General features: G+C 38.2%; 1 non-coding gene and 1 pseudogene across 1 annotated transcript; both read left to right on the top strand.

Annotated features, from left to right (window-relative positions):
- The first annotated feature begins 13,361 nt into the window (after positions 1–13,361).
- LOC117030374 (U7 small nuclear RNA) lies at positions 13,362–13,424 on the top strand. The gene has a single exon (XR_004424380.1). It is a non-coding gene; the product is annotated as a U7 small nuclear RNA (small nuclear RNA).
- An 88-nt stretch (positions 13,425–13,512) lies between these two features.
- Positions 13,513–13,888, top strand: LOC117017540 (protein C10-like; annotated as a pseudogene).
- Positions 13,889–15,938: the final 2,050 nt, after the last annotated feature.

The raw sequence follows: 15,938 nt of genomic DNA, 5'->3' as shown, positions 1-15,938 counted from the left end.
CTTGCGTTTTAACCAACTGAGCCATCTGGCTGCCTCTGCTGGATATTTTTGTATTCCTATACATATTCTTAAGCTTTGTTCTGGGGTGCAGTTCATCTACATGGACATATTTTTATCCTTTTGGGTCTTATTGTCATGATTTGTTAGGTGGGTCTGGAGCAATTATCAGCCTAGGACTAATAATTCCCCATTACTGAGGCAAGACTTTCCTGAGTACCTAAGTTTCTTATAGGCAGTATATACTGTGTTTCCCGGAAAATAAGACCTAGCCAGACAATCAGCTCTAATGCGTCTTTTGGACCAAAAATTAATGTAAGACCAGGTATATAACATAATATAATATAATATAATATAATATAATATAATATAATATAAACCACGTCTTATATTAACTTTTGCTCCAAAAGACGCATTAGAGCTGGTTGTCCAGCTAGGTGTTATTTTCGGGGAAACACAGTAGTTGCCTTTTATTGAGGTATTTAAACTATTTACATGTAATGTAATTTTTATATGATTAGGCTTGCGTCCAACATCTTGCTATATGTTTTCCCTTTGTCCCTGTTTTTTTGCTCCCATTTCTTCTTTTTCTGCTTTTTTTGGGGGGGAGGGTGGGTCTTCATTGAGTATTTTACATGATTCCATTTTATCATATTTGTTAGCTAGTAGCAGAAGAAGAAGTCAAAGAGTCAAAGCACGAGAGGAACTGATTGTGCTGTTGCTTCCTGAAAAATGGAGGGGGCCATGTGTTAAGGAATGTGGGTGGCCTCTAGGAGCTGAAAGTGACTCCAGGAAACCCAAACCTCAATTCAACAAGCACAAGAAACTGGTCTGTCAAAAAGAATTAGCTTGGAAGTGGATATCCCCCAGAACTGCCAGACAAGAACTCTGCCTGGCCAACAATTTAATTTTAGCTTGTGACACCCTGAGCAGAGAACTGACCCATGCTGTGCCTGACTTCTGAACTATAGGACTATGAGCTAATAAATGGACATTGTTTTAAGCTGCTAAATTTGTGGTAATTTGTTATGCCAGAATAGTAAATAGCTACAGATATATGTTTTTAATTTTTGTTGTTGTCTTAGGGTTTATAGTACACATATTAAACTTATCAATCTACCTTTAAGTGATATTATACCACTTAATATAGTATAAGAACCTTACAATAGTATACTTCCATTTCTCTCCACTTGGCCTTTATGCTATTGTTGCCACGCATTTAACATTTATACTGGGGGTGCCAAAAACATGTATACAATGGACACTTTGTTCAACGTTGCTCAAGCAGTATTTTGCCGTGATCAAAAGTGTCTGAATGCTGATGGTAACCACTTTGAGCTCCGCTTGTAATTGCGAAAGTCCAACATGATTTGTATTCATCTTTTGTTATCGGTATATATTGAGTATTACAATTTTAATACAGTTTTCCTTTCTTAAAACGTGCATACATTTTTTGGGCACCCTTTGTATATGTTACAAACCATGTCATACATACGTTGTGATTATCTTTGTTTTAACAGTCAATTATCCTTTGAAGACATTTACATAAGAAGAAGAAATCTTATATATTTATCCATGTAGTTACTTTTCTGGTGCTCTTTATTCCTTTGTGTAGATTTTTATCTGATATTACTTTCCTTCTGCCTAAAGGACTTCCTTTAACATTTCTTTTTTTTTTTTTTTTTTAATTTTATTGGGGAAAGGGAACAGGACTTTATTGAGGAACAGTGTGTACTTCCAGGACTTTTTTCCAAGTCAAGTTGTTGTCCTTTCAATCTTAGTTGTGAAGGGTGCTGTTCAGCTTCAAGTTGTTGTTCCCTCAATCTTAGTTGTGGAGGGCACAGCTCAGCTCCAGCTCCAGTTGTCGTTGCTAGTTGCAGGGGGCGCAGCCCACCATCCCTTGTGGGAGTCGAACCCGGCAACCTTGTGGTTGAGAGGATGCGCTCCACCCAACTGAGCCATTCGGGAGCTCAGTGGCAGCTCGGCTCAATGTGCCGTGTTCAATTTTAGTTGCAGGGGGCGGAGCCCACCATCCCTTGTGGGACTTGAGGAATTGAACTGGCAACCTTGTGGTTGAGAGCCCACTGGCCTATGTGGGAATCAAACCAGCAGCCTTTGGAGTTAGGAGCATGGAGCTCTAACTGCCTGAGCCACCGGGCCAGCCCTCCTTTAACATTTCTTGTACTGTACATGTGCTGGTGAAGTTTGGAATATTTTGTATATTATGTCTTCAAATGTTTTTTTCTGTCCTTTCCCCCTTTCAGAGGCTCCAATTACCATATTTTAGACCACTTGAAGTTATCAAACATCTCACTGATGCTCTTTTAATTATTAAAAATTCCTTTTTCTCTATGTGTTTAATTTTGGATAGTTTCTATTACTCTGTCTTCAAATTCACTAATTTTTTCTTCTCCAAAATCATAAAGGGCACCTACAAAAGAAACCTACAACTAACAGTATAGTTAATGGTGAAGTATTGAATGTTTTATCCTTAAAGCAGGAACAAGGTAAGAATGCCATTCTCATCACTTCTGTTCAACATTGTATTTGAAGCCTGATCCAGTGCAATAAGGCAAGGAAAATAAAAGGCAAACAGACTAGAAAGAAAACAGTAAAACTGTCTCTATTTGCAGATGACATGATTGTTTATTTAGAAAACCTTAAGAAATACACACAACTACTACCTAATTTTTCAAAGTCATAGAATACAAAATTAATTTTTAAAAACTCAATTATATTTTTATATGCTATCAGCATACAATTGCAAAAAAATTAAAAATAAATTCCATGTATGATGTCACCAAAAACCATAAAATACTTAGGAATTAATTTAACGTATGCAAGACCTCTGTCCTAGAAAACATTTCTGAGATAAATTAAAGAAAAACTAAATATATGGGAAGATAGATCATGTCCATGAATTGAAAGTCTCAATATTGTTAATCTGTCAATTCTCCTTAAATTGATCTATAGATTCAATGCAATCCATATCTAAATACCAGCAGTTATTTTTGGAGATATTGAAAATCTAGTTCTAAAGTGTATATGGAAATATAAAGGACCTAGAATATCCAAAGAATTTGAAAGGGAAGAACAAAGTTTGATAATTTACACTACCTAACTTCAAGGCTTATTGTAAAGCTGTGCTAATCAAGAGAGTATGGCACATAAATTGACGAATAGAGTAGAGCTAGAAATACTCATAGACCCACACTTACATAGACATTTGATTTTTTACAGAGGCACTGAAGCAATCCAATAGGGAATGGAAAGTTTATGCAACAAATGACGCTATGACAACTGGGTCTCCATATGGAAAACAACGAATGTCAGTCAACTTCTACCTCACACCATACACAAAAATTAATCTGAGATGGGTCATACACCTAAATGTAGGGGGTAAAACCATGTGTTTTTAAAAGGAAAACTTAGAAGAATATATTCATGATTTGGGATAGGTAAAGTTGGCCTAGCAGGTCACAGAAAGCAGTACAACGAAAGAAAACATTGATAGATTACATCAAAATTTAAAACTCTGCTCATCAAAAGACACCATTAAGAATGTTGACAGCATGGGGTGGCCAGTTAGCTCAGTTGGTTAGACCATGGTGCTAATAATGCCAAGATTGTTGGTTCGATCCCCGCGTGGGCCACTGTGAGCTGTGCCCTCCTTAAAAAGAAAAAAAAAAAGAATATTGACAGCAAGGCTGTCACTTAGAATTGAAGGACAGATAAGGAGCTTCCCAGACAAGAAAAAGCTGAGGGAGTTCATCACCACCAAACCAGCATTACAAGGAATCTCAGAGGGACTTCATTAAGATGGGAGGGAGGTTACGGATGGGTGAAAGGGGAAGGGATGAAGAAGTACAAATTGGGTGTTATACAGTAGTCATGGGGATGTAGGGTACAGCATAAGGAATATAGGCAATATTATTGTGATATCTAGGTATGGTGCCCGATAGGTTCTAGATGTATCAGGGTGATAGATGGGAATGGGGTTGGGGGCAGGGTGGAAAAGGTGAAGGCATTAAGAAATACAAATTGGTAGTTAATACAGTTTGGGGAATATGATCAACAATGTTGTAAAGATCACGTAAAGTGCCAGATGGGCACTGGACTTATCAGGGGGATCACGTCATAAACTGTAGATGCCTGATCAATGTGCTGTACACCTGAAGAGCTGAAGTAGAATAATACTGAATGCTATAATGAATATATAGGTATATATAGTCACAGGATGTGGAGTCCAACATAGGGAAGATAGTCAAAGGTATTGTAACAGCTATATAAGATGTCTGACGGGTGGTAGCTTGGGGGGTGGGTTATCACTTTATGAGGGTTTAAATGCCTATTTCATTACTTTGTACACCTGAAACTAATAATAATAGAAAAGGAATATTGAAAGGCAATTTACATACTGGGAAAAAATATTCAGAGAATGTGTATCTGATAAATGACTGCTATATAAGAAATATGAAGATTTCTATAACTCAGTAATAAAAAAAACCCAACTTAAAATGGACAAAAGATTTGAACAGATATTTCTCAAAAGAAAATAAACAAATGGCCAGTTATCAGATGAAAAAAATGACCGAGGTCATTAGTCATTAGAGAAATACAAATTAAAGCCACAATGAAATACCTCTATACACCTATTGGAATGGCTAAATTAAAATGACTGACAACGCCAAATGTTGGGGAGGATGTAGAGCAACTGGAACTCTCAAACCCTGTTGGTGAGAATGTAAAATTGTACAAGAACTTTGGGAAAAGATCTGGCATATATGCATTGGCTTCTTTCTTTTTGACTTCTATTTACTACTCCATAGACTGTGCCATAGTTTATTTATTCCCTAGTAGAAATTTAAGTTGCTTAAACTTTTTTACTATTAAAAATTACTCTCAAAAAAACCTGGGACAAATTACCTATAAAAAGACTAATTTTTTAAAATATTATGTATCAATGCCTGATTCCCCACACTCTTGCCAACACTGGATATTATCAATCTTTTTCATTTTTGTCTCTCTGATGGGTGAAAAATGTTTTGCATTTTCCTGAGAGTTGTTGAGGTTAAGAGTCTCTTAATATTTTATTGGCCATGTATGGTTTTTCTTTTGTGAATTGCCTTTTCATATTCTTTGCTCTCTTTTCTATTGGATTCATCTTTTTCTAGTTGATTCTTTATATATTCTGGATACAATCTTTTGTCAGTTATCATGATAAAAATATAAAAATATTGTCTCCTTGTTTGTGGCTTAGTTTCAATGTGTTTATAGTGCCCTTTGATTAACCCAAGTTTTAATTTAAGTGTATTCTAATATATAAGCCTTTCAGGCCGGCCCAGTGGAACTCTGTGCTCCTAACACAGAAGGCTGCTGGCTGATTCCCACATGGGCCAGCGAGCTCTCAACCACAAGGTTGCCGGTTCGACTCCCGCAAGGGATGGTGGGCTGTACCCCCTGCAACTGACAACGGCAACTGGACCTGGAGCTGAGCTGCGCCCTCCACAACTAAGACCGAAAGGACAACAACTTGACTTGGAAAAAGTCACACTGTTCCCCAATAAAGTCCTGTTCCCCTTCTCCAATAAAATCTTTTCTTAAAAAATGTATAAGCCTTTCTTTATGGTTTGCACTCTTTATGTCTTATTTAAGATTTTTTCTATTATCACAAGATCATAAAGATATTCTATAATCTCCTAAAAAAGTTTTCCAGTTATTTTTTTCTCTGCAGACATGTAATCTGTGTAAGAAAACAGGATGACATCATGCATACTATTTTATAACCTGTTGTTTTGTCATTTAGCAATATATTTTGAACATCTTTTCATGTGAATAAATGTCACTAGTGTTGTGGGTGGGGTTTCCCAGGAAACAGACTCAGACAGAGATTGGTGTGCAGGAAGTTTATTAGGTAGTGTTTTCAGTATCAACATGTATGGGGGAAGGAAATAAAGTAGGATTAGACAGGAGGGCAATCTGGACAATGGTGCTAGAGCAACAAGGGCTTCAACTTTGTGGCTTAGAGGACCCTGTAACGTCCCAAATTGAAGAAAGAAGGCTGGGCTTTTATACTTCCATGTTGTTAGATGTGGGCTGTCCCCTGGGGCAGGGGACATTGGGCAAGGCAGCTGACTTCAACAGAGTATAATTGTCATGCAAGATTTCCAGTCCAGCTCCCCACATAAGAACGCAGGATATGGTGAGGCCAAAAAGGAACACCCACAGAGCCATAGATAGGGGAGTCATACCACTATATTCTTGATGGCGGCTGGGTTGGAGACCCAGGAAGCAGGAGCCGCAATCCGCCTCTGTTTCTCTGCCAACCAACCCACCCCCTAGTGTAGCCACGGCAGTTATACTAGTGACTAATGGCTAACTGGTTACTGCTGATGGCCAACTAGTCACAGCTGTGGCTATCTACTACCCGAGCCAGCACCTTTCCACGTGAGGCTGAGAGCCTGGAAACTGCTCTCTGGGACTCTGTCCCCACAATAATTCCTGGAGATAGCTGGCAGATGAAGGCTGTCAGCTTGTAACACTCCCCATAGCTGGGACTCCTAACGGCTTATGTGTGGACAGAGTCCCAGAGAGCAGTTTCCAGGCTCTCGGCCTCACGTGGAAAGGTGCTGGCTCGGTTATTAGATGGCCATCCGCTGTGGCTGGGTGGCCATCAGCTGTTACCAGTGAGCCAATTAGCCCGATATAACTGCCCCGGATGCGCTGGTTGGTGAGTCGAGTTGGGAGTCGAGAGTGAGCCGGTTGGTTGGCAGGCAGAGAAGCGGACAGCAGGTTGCAGGTTGTGTGACTCTAGCCTCCAGTGAGACTATAGCGGTATGACTCCCCTGCCTATGGCTCCATGGGTGTTCCTTTTTGGCCTCACCATGTCCTGCATTGTTATGCGGGGAGTGGGACTAGAGGCCCCGCATGACAGCTTATCTGAGCAGCAAATCGCAGCATCTACCATAGTCAGGGAAACTTGACTCGGAAAGGCAGAAAACCCGGCTGTGGGGACAGAGCCAGGAGTGCAGTTTCCAGGCTCTCGGCCTCACGTAGAAAGGTGCTCACTTGGGTAGTAAATGGCCATCAACTGTCATTGGATGGCCATCATCCATGGCTAGTTGGCCGTCAGTTGTAACCAGTGAGCCATTAACCACTAATATAACTGCTGTGGCTACGCTAGCAGAAAATGGGGGCTAGCAAGAAGATGGTGGCTGAGCTAGCAAGAGCGGATTGCAGTTAGCAAGTGGGGTTCGTTGGTTGGCAGAGAGAAGTGGACAGCAGGTTGCGGATAGTGTGGCTCGTGCTTCCTGTGTCTCCAACCCAGCCGCCAGTGAGAATATAGTGGTATGACTCCCCTATCTCTGGCTCCGTGGGTGTTCCTTTTTGGCCTCACCATGTCCTGCATTCTTATGTGGGGAGCGGGACCAGAGACCCTGCATGACACCGGCTGACCCTTGCTTAATAAATAGGAGTCCGTCTCACTTAAACAGCAAGTCCACAGTAGGTGATTGCTGGCATCAACCATATCTGTCCTTTTTATCAGGAAAGCAAAACCGTTCCCAGTAGTCCCCAGTAGACTTCCTCTTATATGTAATTAGCCAGAATTGGATCACAGGTTCATCCATAGGTGCAGGGGAAGCTGGGAAAGTGAGAATGGGATTGTCATGATTTTGTGCCTGGAGCAATGAACACAGCTGCCCTGAACAATCTCTGGGTTCTGTTAGCATGGAAGAAAAGGGGAAAGAATATTAGACATGTGAATAACAAAGCCGGCCACAAATAGACTTCTACAGAATGATTTTGAATGATTGCATATGAGTATAACTTGCTGAAACAGTCTCCATATTGCTGGACATTTGGTTTCCAGCTTTTTTGCTATTCACTATGCTGTAATAAACATCCTTGTAATTTTTCTCTGCCCATATCGTCAATTATTTCTTCAGGATGAACTGCTACATATGTAATTGCTAGGCACAGAGAATGTACCTTTTAAAGAATTTTGATGCAGATTACCAGGATGTACCTTAAAAAGGCTCTAAAAATGTGTTTAACCTGAGCAGTGAAGGGAGAGGCCTATCCTTACTGACACTGATAGTAACATTGTCATTGATTTTCATCAGTTTTATAGTCCTTAAAAAGTACCTAGTTTTAATTTGCATTCTGTATTGATTTTTATTGGCCATATTTGCTAATTTTTGCATTGTGGTTCCAAACAAAAAGTGCTTTGAACTATTTCAGCTTTCTGAAAAGTATTGAACTATAATCAGTATTTTGCTATTGTGCTGTGAAGGTTAATTCCAGCAGGCCTGTGTTGTTTTGCTGGTCAAGGCAGGAAGCATATTGATTCATAGTGTTCTCTTCTAAGGTGGGTCTGAGGAATTTCAGGGCATTTCAACACAGAATTGTTTATTGGTAACAATGAAACTGAAGATTTGCAGGTGGTCTTGGTGTTACTGACCCCCACCTCCATACCTGGAGGGCTCTGCTTTTGAGTCTGTTTACATTTCAGGAAAATGGCTGAGTGTTAAGAATACCTAAATATATATTCATAATTAGTATTTGCAGTAGCTACAGAAGAGCTATGCAAAAGTACTTTATAACATGAATATTTTTATGACCTATAAATTGCACTCTGTATAAATGCCAAAAATATTTTTAAAATATCACTAAGAAAAGAAAAAGGAGAAAAAGATCATTTTGCTAATTAATCCAATGAAGAATGATGGCATGAATTTAGAAACATATATCATAGCTACCTTATTGGGAAACATGGCAGTGCTGTTTTCAAAACATTTATTGAATATGTCGTCCATGAATAATAGATCTCTTAACTCCAGTTTATATCTTCTTAGTGAAGAAGGGTTAACAGCTATTATTATGGTAAAAAAAAATCATAGTGCTACAAATCCAACAAAATAACCTGAATATTTTACTATCTCCAAATATATGAATACATTATACTAGAAAATGGCTGGAATAATTGCTATTGCATTTTAGATGACTCTTGTATAATCATTGCACTTTATAATTTTTGCACACATTATAGTCTTGCATGTAAGTACAAAATATTTACTAGCTCAGAAAAATATTCTATAAGTCCACATGCACTTAAGGTTAAAGATACAGAAAAATAAATTTAAGTAGTCAAAAATGATATTTGATATATTATAGTTTCTAAATTAGTAAGTTACCTTTGAAGTAGAGAGTAATAAAGTAAACTAACAGTACTAAAGGATGATGTGAAAATACATGGCCGTTTACAGAATATACTTAGATATAGCTGTCAAAATAGTAAACACTAAAAAGAATTAGACTACCCAATTCAGATAAGAACACAGAGAAAATGAGCTCTCTACACAGTAGGTGGAAATATAATGCAGTATAGCTCTTTTGTGAACCAATTTAGCAATACATAAACAGAGCATAAAAATTATTATTTTTTATTTTTAAAAATTGATTGGGGTGACAATTGTTAGTAAAATTACATAGATTTCAGGTGTACAATTCTGTTTACATCATCTATAAATCCCATTGTGTGTTCACCACCCAGAGTCAGTTCTCCTTCCATCACCATATATTTGTAAAAATTATACCTTTGACTCAATAAATTTGTATCTATGAGTCTAGTAGTCTAAAATATCTAATAATCCTATATCCAGAAAAATCTCTATATACAAAGATAGTTGTTGCAGTATTATTTATGATGATGAAAATTATAAGCAACTTAGATGTCCCAAAATTGGAGAATTAATAAACAATGAAGCTATTAAATTTTTATTTAAACCAGTATATATAATAGACTTTAATGAAGCTATACAAATGGAGTAAGGAAGATCTCTGTGTGTTGCTATTAGGTGATCTGTAGAACATGGTTTTAACTGGGGAAAAAAGCAAGGTGCAGAAAAGTTGTATAGAAGGGAGTATATTTCGGGAATATAAATATAGGTACATATTTTCTGATATTTTTCAAAACAAAACAATGGGAAGGTAAAGCAAGAACTAATAAAAGTGGTTTCCTAAAGGGGGAGTGAGAGAACGTAGAAAGCACAAAAATGGAAGCTAGACCTCTCTGAATACATCTTGTTTTATATTTTTGCTTTGTGTAAAAGATGGCCCTCAAGAGTCCCCCTCCTAGTTTTTATCCTTGTCAAGTTCCCACTGACAATGGACCAGAACTGGTCTGTGTGACCAATAGATTTTGGCAGAAGTGTTGGTATGTAAATTCCAAGATTAGGCTCTAAAAGACAATGTGGCTTTGGTTTTACTTTCTCTTGGATCACTTGTTTTGGGGGAAGCCAGTTGCCCTGTTGAGTAGTCTCATGTGGTGAGGATCTGAGGTCGGCCAACAGCCACATGGGTAAAGCAACTTGGAAGCGGATCATCCAGTTCCAGTTAAGCCTTGAGATGGCTGCAGCCCCCGCTGACATCTTGACTGTATTTCAGGAGAGACCGTGAGGTAGAACCACTCAACTAAGCCATTCCAGATTTCTGACCCTCAGAAATCACGAGATAATAAATGTTTGTTATTTTAAGCTGTTAAATTTGGTTTAATTTGTTATGCAGCAATAGATCACTAATACACATTGGAACCATAAAATTGTTTAAAATAATTTAAAATCTGAATATAATAAAGGGAAAAAAGTAGTCTTTAAAAAGTGAAGAAAAACGGAGACAAATGAACTCAAATAACTCTATCAAGTTGGTGGCAAAACTACACAGAGAATAATTATTTAAAGTGACTTGCAAACACAGAATTTTTATTGTATATGCCTAGTGGGTTGGATCTGAAGGACAAAAAGAACTGAAAATAAATTTTAAATGGCATTTAGTGGTCTAATTATTAGGAGTAACATCGGTGTTGTTACCCTGACACTATTCTATGTATATAGCAGAATAAAGCAAATAAGTCACTATGTTAATATTACTAAGAACCAAGATTTTATACATGAGGAAAAAAGAGATATAAACACAAAATCAAAGAAATTAAGTAAAAATCCTTTAATCGTTAATTTGGATTGGAAATAGCAGTATTGATTCATAATTTATTTTTCTGTCTCTAAAAATGTCTTTCCTAGCTCTGTGCACTGAAAAGACCTAAAAGAAATGACAGTAAATACCCAGCATCCAAACTTGGTGACTAAATATAATTTAAAACAAACAAACATGTAGAATTCCTTAAGAAAATGGCTAATTTCAATTCTGAGGCTGGAAATGTAAAAGATGAACCTGGAATATCCTGTCTTATTGGAAATTAAGGACTACAAGAGTCATATTAAAGGCCTAAGGAATCAACTTTTTAAGGGATTTCCACTGGCCCAAGATTGGACAATGTGAGCATCAAAAAGCATTATGACTGCAAAGTAGTATATTTATACCTCAAATATTTAAAACTCTATGAGTTCATAATGGTACTAAAAATAAATAAAACCTCGATGGTCACTTTTTGGAGGCTGCTGGGATACCGATTTATTAATCATAAAACTGGCAAAGAAAAAATAAAGTTAAACATTTATCCGGCCTGATTGTACTTCAGAGCATCCAGAATTGATGAGAAAGTTCTTCATCATAAAATAATTCAAGCTCTGCAAGAATGACAGAATTGGAAATCACCATTTCATGAAGGAATGGTCTAGGTTATGGAAATGCTTTAATATCTTGATCTAAGTGGAAGTTTCATGGTTGCATCCTATGTAAATATTCATCAAGCTGTTCACTTAATTTTTGTGCATTTTATTGTAGGTAAAGTATACGTCAATTTAATAATCTTACTTCAATTTAAAACTTATACTTCAATTTAAAAAAGATTACTATCGTGGCTTCCAATGAGGTGTAATAGGAAGTACACAACTCCCTATGAATATCCTTGCAAAGCATTGAACCTGAATCTAACCAGGGTTCCAGAGGTAACTACCAGCTTACAGAAAATAAAGAGGACAGAGGAACATGTTAAATGATACCGACAGGATACAACCAGACAAATTTAGAGTATGGCACATTCTAAAAGACAAATGACGTGATTTCCTTGGTGAATTAATGATATAAAAAAGAAAGGGAAGGGGGAAGGAAGAGCCGTAGATTAAAAGAAACTTAAAGAGACATATTAACTAAAACAATACCTGGACATTATTTGGGTCTTGATTCAAGGAAACCAACTGTAAAAAGCCATTTTTGAGACAATCAGGAAAATTTGAACACAGACTGGGCATTAGATTATATTAAGGAATTAGTGTTAATTTTATTAGGTGTGATAATGATATTGTGTTCTTAAAGTTCATATCCTTATAGATACTTAGGTATTTATGGATGAAATTATGTGATTTCTTTTAAAATGTTCCAGGGATAAAATATGGAGGGGAATATATGAAACAAGAAAGCCAAAGTAGTAATAACTGTTGAAGCTGAGTGGTAGATAAACTGGAACTCATGAAACTATTCTCTTTATTTTTGTGTATTTTATTCAGCTATTAAAAGTTATTAAGCTCCAGACTCACCCTTCTATATTCTACCTTTTGATTCTGGACAAGGGATTCTGTCATCCGCTTTTCTGCTTTGCCAGCGGCTCCCTGTTACACTCTGCCTATAGGGGACGCTGGAGGGTATCGAGACTGCAAGGCTGGAGGAGGATCGAGGAACTGTTCCTTCCTGGCAGCTTCCTGCTTCTGTCCGCATGCCCTCGGGAGCATTTCCTCACCCTCCGCACCAACAGCGCCTTTCTGTGTCTACAGTTGAATCCAGTTTGGCATTGTCCAACATTCACAGAACCAGCCTCATCGTACCGCCATCGGAAACACCAGCATGAGGTGAGCAGTGCCCCCTCCTCAGGGGGTCTGGGGTTTAGCCCCATGGAGCCCTTTCTCCATGCTTCTAAGTTGTAAGAATTTCGTTCTCTTTCTTTTGTACCCCAGCGCTGGGGGTGGTAGCAGCTTCTTGTGATTACCCTCTTTATGATACGTTAGCGTTCTCTTTTCGCCATTTGAGTTATCTACTTAACTTTATGCCTACCTAACATTTTTTTTTTACATTAAATACTGTCTGTTAGAATAGCTAATGGCGGCTTCTGCCTCTTGACTGGACCCTGACTAAGAAGTATACCAATTCCCATCAGTCATCGGTTGAGGGCTGCTTCTGGGGGTTCACTCCCCGGCGTTTCGGGTCCTCCACGTAGGTGGCAAAGCCGACTCCAGCCGCACAGCTGGCTCCAGTGATCTGAGAAAGCCCTCAGGCGAAATAATGGCGAGCTAGCAGTTGGAAGTTGGGCCAGTGTGCACTAAAGTGTAAGGGAGTGGGGACAAAGGCAGGAGTTGGGGGGCATGACAATATTGGCTACACAGCCAAATGCCCTTTATAAAAAATTAATTTCTAAGTGCTTACAGCTCTTTTTGAATTTGTCTAGTAAGTTTTCCCGTCCTAACTGGAAAGCTCCCCACCACAGTCTAGAGTGCCTATGCAGCAGATGTCCCATTGCTCCTGAGCATTTCCAGGGTGTTCTGCAGCACGTGCAACTTCAGTTGACCTCTGGCGTCTGCCTCGGCCCAAGCTGCACCTCGAACAGGCCAAGGTGGTTCTGGCCGAGGTGATACAGGTGTTCTTGGCCCGGGAGAACGCCATGCGCACGGAGGAGGCTCGGGAAAACACGGGCAACGACATAGGCAAGATGCTGCAGTTCGTGCTGCCCGTGGCCGTGCAGATTCAGCAGGAGGTTGTCAAATCCTCGGGCTTCAGCTGGGATGGTGAAGGTGTCCTTAAGTTTGCCTCCTGGGTCAAGTCCTAGGAAGCCCAGGGTCCCGAGATTGGCAGCCTGTCAGGCAAGCCGAGGGCGCTGTTCCTGCCGCCCATAACACTGCTTCCCTAAGGGCCTGCTTCAGGTGGCAGCGTGGTCGCCTCCTGAGGGTTGGGCCTGCCTGTGACACTGCCCAGGAAGGGAAGACCGTGGTGGCCCAGAGGATAATAAACGTGCCTGTGACTTAAAAAAAAAATTAATTTCGAATCACACAGTCATTGTCCTTGAAAGACACCTAATTATTAAGCAGATGGTTTAAGTCCTCTCAATCACCATCCCCAATCCTGATTCCCTTCTCTTCCTTACTCGCCAGAGTCAACCACTGTTATCAGTTATCATATACATGGGCTTTTCTACGTATGTGCTTACTAAAACATGTATGGCATTTTGTAGTTGTGTTTTTATATATATATATATATATATATATATATGCATACACATATCTTTTTACAACTTGTTTTATTCACTAAATTTATCTTGGAAGTCATTCCATATTATGACATAAATCCACCGAATTTTTTAAACTGCTGCATAATCCTGGTATGCATGTGCCATTATTTCACTATTGCTCTATGTTCACTTTTAACAAAATTCGGTGATGAATATCCCTGTTCGTGTGTCTTTGTGCCTATTTAGGAGTGTTTCTTTAGGGTAGATACAGAGTAGTAGAAATGCTGGGTCAGAGAGAATGCATATTTTATTTATTTATTTGTTTGTTTATTATTATTCAGATGTTGCTGAGGTGAATAACAGTTATGTTTAGTTTTTAATTTTTTTTCCTATTCCCCGTTGGTAACCATCAGCTTGTTCTCTATATCTATGAGTTTGTTCCTGTTTTGTTTATTCATTTGTTTTGTTTTGTTTAGATTCCACATGTAAGAGATCATACAGTATTTGTCTTGCTGTGTCTGACTTATTTCACGTGGCATAATACCCTCTAGGTTCATCGTTGTTGCAAATAGCAAGATTTCATTCTTTTTATTGGTGAATAATATTCCATTGTACGTGTCTACTACATCTTCTTTATCCATCCATTGATGGACACCTAAGTTGCTTCCATATCTTGGCTATTGTTAATAATGCTGCAATGAACATTGGGGTGCACATACTTTTCAAATTAGTGTTTTTGTTTTCTTCAGATAAATACCCAGAAGTCGAATTGCTGGATCGTATGGCAGGTCTATGTTTAATTTTTTGAGAAATGTCCATACTGTTTTCCATAGTGGCTACATCAATTTACAATCCCACTAACAGTGTATGAGGGTTCCCTTTTCTCCCCATCCTCACCAGCATTTATTTGTTGATTTATTATGATAGCCATTCTAACAGGTGTGAGGTGATATTTCATGGTGGTTTTAATTTGCATTTCTCTGATGATTAGTGATGTTGAGCATCTTTTCATATCTGTAGGTCATCTGTATGTCCTCTTGGGAGAAATGTCTATTCAGGTCCTCTGCCCATTTTTTAATTGGATTGTTTGGGGTTTTTTGGTGTTAAGTTGTATGAGTTTATATGTTTTGGATATTAATCCCTTATCAGATTATCATTGGCGAATATTTTCTCCCATTTAATGGATTGTCTTTCAGTTTTGTTGATGGTTTCCTTTGCTGTGCAAAAACTTTTTAATTTGATGTAGTCCCATTTGTTTATTTTTTCTTTTGTTTCCCTTTCTTGAGGAGATATATCAAAAAAGATATTGCTAAGAGTGATGTCAAAGAGTTTACTGTCTGTGTTTTCTTCTAGGAGTTTTATGGTTTTAGGGCTAACATTTAAGTCTTTAATCCATTTGAGTTTATTTTTGTATATGGTGTAAGAACATGGTCCAATTTCATTTTTTTGCATGTATCTGTCCAGTTCTGCCACTACCACTTTTTGAAGAGACTATCTTTACCTCATTGTATATATCTCCTTGCCTCCTTTTGTCATATATTAGCTGACCATGTAAGTGAGGATTTATTTCTGGGCTCTCTATTCTGTTCCATTGATCTATATATATCTGTTTTTATGCCAGTACCATAGTATAAAAAGTAGTATAAAAAAGTATAAAATAGTATATTTTACAGGGAGCATGATACCTCTCACTTTGTTCTTTCTCAAGGTTTCTTTGACTATTCTGGGTCTCTTGTGGTTCCATATAAATTTTAGGATTAGTTGTTCT

Source organism: Rhinolophus ferrumequinum, chromosome X, assembly GCF_004115265.2.
Source record: "Rhinolophus ferrumequinum isolate MPI-CBG mRhiFer1 chromosome X, mRhiFer1_v1.p, whole genome shotgun sequence".
Classification (NCBI taxonomy): domain Eukaryota; kingdom Metazoa; phylum Chordata; class Mammalia; order Chiroptera; family Rhinolophidae; genus Rhinolophus; species Rhinolophus ferrumequinum.
The sequence above is the reverse complement of the archived record's forward strand: the minus strand, read 5'-3'. Positions and strand labels throughout refer to the sequence as shown.